The following is a 2,500-nucleotide window of genomic DNA, read 5'->3' as shown; positions in this document are numbered from 1 at the left end:
TAAGGTTTTTTTTCCGCAATTTCATGTTTAATTATTTATCAGATAAGTATGCACGTCTTTTTTTTGGTAACACATTTTTTCTTCTTCTTCTGTGTGTGTGGTTTAGGAAGCATGAAGAATGAATGAATGAATGAATGAATGAATGAATGAATGAATGAATATATATATATATATATATATATATATATATATATATATATATATATATATATATATATATATATATATATATATATATATATATACATTTTCATAGATTAGCACCAGTAAAACTACTTTTAATGATAAGCAAATCTGATTTATTTCTGAAGGATTTTAGTAATGAAACTCTAAATGAAAAGTATTTAGGATCGTCATGTTCTTGACGATAATACTGAGGAAAGGGAAACGAGACTGTATGAAGTATTGTATACCTTTATCTAAGAAATGATCGTTAGAGTCCAATTTAGTGTGTGTGTGTGGTTTAGGAAGCATGAAGAATATATATATATATATATATATATATATATATATATATATATATATATATATATATATATATATATATATATATATATATATATATATATATATATTCATAGATTACCACCAGTAAAACTACTTTTAATGATAAGCAAATCTGACTGATTTCTGAAGGATTTTAGTCATGAAACTCTAAATGAAAAGTATTTAGGTCGTCATGTTCTTGACGATAATACTGAGGAAAGGGAAACGAGACTGTATGAAGTACTGTATACCTTTATCTAAGAAATGATCGTTACAGTCCAATTTAGTGTGTGCGTTTGACCAATTCCTGTACACCAATATCAATATCACCCACCGCTACCGCAGTCATGAGATATCCCTCGGAATAGCTTCGGGAGAAAAGGAGCCATTTGTGGTGCTCAGCTCACTCCACGAAAAGGCAGAACTTTCTTTTCCTGGCAAGCTTCAATCGCGGCACTGGCGGGAAACAGGACTGGGAGGGCTGCTAGACATTTACTGACTGACTGACTGACTGACTGTAGTATAACGAGATCTAAGCCTGCTTGGGCAAGCTCTAATGACGGAAGGTCACTCCTATGCCACAACCCGTGCCTTTTCCGCATACTTTTTTTTGCGGGTACCGTACCTACACTACGCAAGTGTCTAGTTAAATGGGGTTCGGCGGTAATGTGCAGGAATGAATAGCTTCGGGAGAAAAGGAGCAATTTGGGGTGCTCAGCTCAGTACGTGATCCACACACAGAAACAGTGATACGTGAGCACAGATCAACACCAAGGTTCATTACAAACAACTACTACACTCGAACGGCTGGAATCACAACACCACGGATCAAACAACTGAGAAACATGGAAACTCTGCACAGACGCCACACACACACTTATGTACACAAGACCACAAACATACTCACACAACGCAAACGGTCAACGTACTCCAGAAATAGCAACCCTACAAGACTTTGCACCCCATCCCAACCCAATAACCGCTAAGAACTCGGCTCCTAGAATCGCTAGAGCTGCCGTGAGCTTCTAAACGCCGCTGCCTGGAAGTGCGACCACAGTCGATACTGACCGTTGGGAGCGGTTTCGCTGGCGCGGAGTTGTGAGATTGTGGGGTACGGCTTGTCGGCGGCTGTGCCGAGCGTAACGGTCTTCCCGCTCTTGGCTCTGCTCGCGCGGCCAGCGGGGGATCGAGACACTCGTGCTGGACGGTCCCAGAGAGAACGGTCGCCAGTGTGCCGTGAGGAAGCGAGGGTTGAGCGAGCAGGCGGCTGACTCGATCCACAAACCCGCTCGAGCTTCCATAACGCTGTTTGGGGCCGGAGCGCGCTGCACCTACCCGAGCGACTAATCGTTTGCCAACCTCTCAGACCGGGGCCAGCAAGCTTGGATGGGATTAGTCTCTCGTGTTGCGCGCACCGACCTCAACAAACGCCGTTGAACTGTATCCTAGTTCGGGCCCACCCTCCCGCGGGCCAAGACTCGGCATCGCTCACTTCCACCTGGAAATCTTTCATTCTTCTCAGGTCGATGTTGATGTTGACAGCCAGGTCTTGCCCCCTCTCTTTCATGAGAAGCTTCTCGGCATTAGCTGCGGCTCCTCGTGGCGGCGCACGTTCTTACCGTGTTTGCCAATGCGATCAGCCTTCAATGCAGCGACCCCTCTCTCTCTCGCTCTCTAGGCGATGGTAACTCCACTCTCCGTGCGATAACGCATCCCGAGGGTGACGCCGCCGCACGCAATGTCGTCGGTTGGCACCCTAGTCTTCACACTGACGCAGCTTCTATCGAACGGTCGGTTGGAACGAAGCACTCCACTCTCGCAGGCGACGACGGGTGACGGTGCGCTGCTACTGCTGCTGCTGCTGCTGGTATTGTCCGTGGTGCGTTCGCTCGCACCTCGACACAAAAGCATCAGCAGCAACAGTCTCACCACCATCACCACCAGTCTGCTGCTATATGACAAGGACGCGCGGACGACGAGGAGGAGGACGACGGCGTGGCCGGCAGAGTTTCGA

Source organism: Eriocheir sinensis, unplaced genomic scaffold, assembly GCF_024679095.1.
Source record: "Eriocheir sinensis breed Jianghai 21 unplaced genomic scaffold, ASM2467909v1 Scaffold378, whole genome shotgun sequence".
NCBI classification, from domain to species: Eukaryota; Metazoa; Arthropoda; class Malacostraca; order Decapoda; family Varunidae; genus Eriocheir; species Eriocheir sinensis.
The sequence above is the reverse complement of the archived record's forward strand: the minus strand, read 5'-3'. Positions refer to the sequence as shown.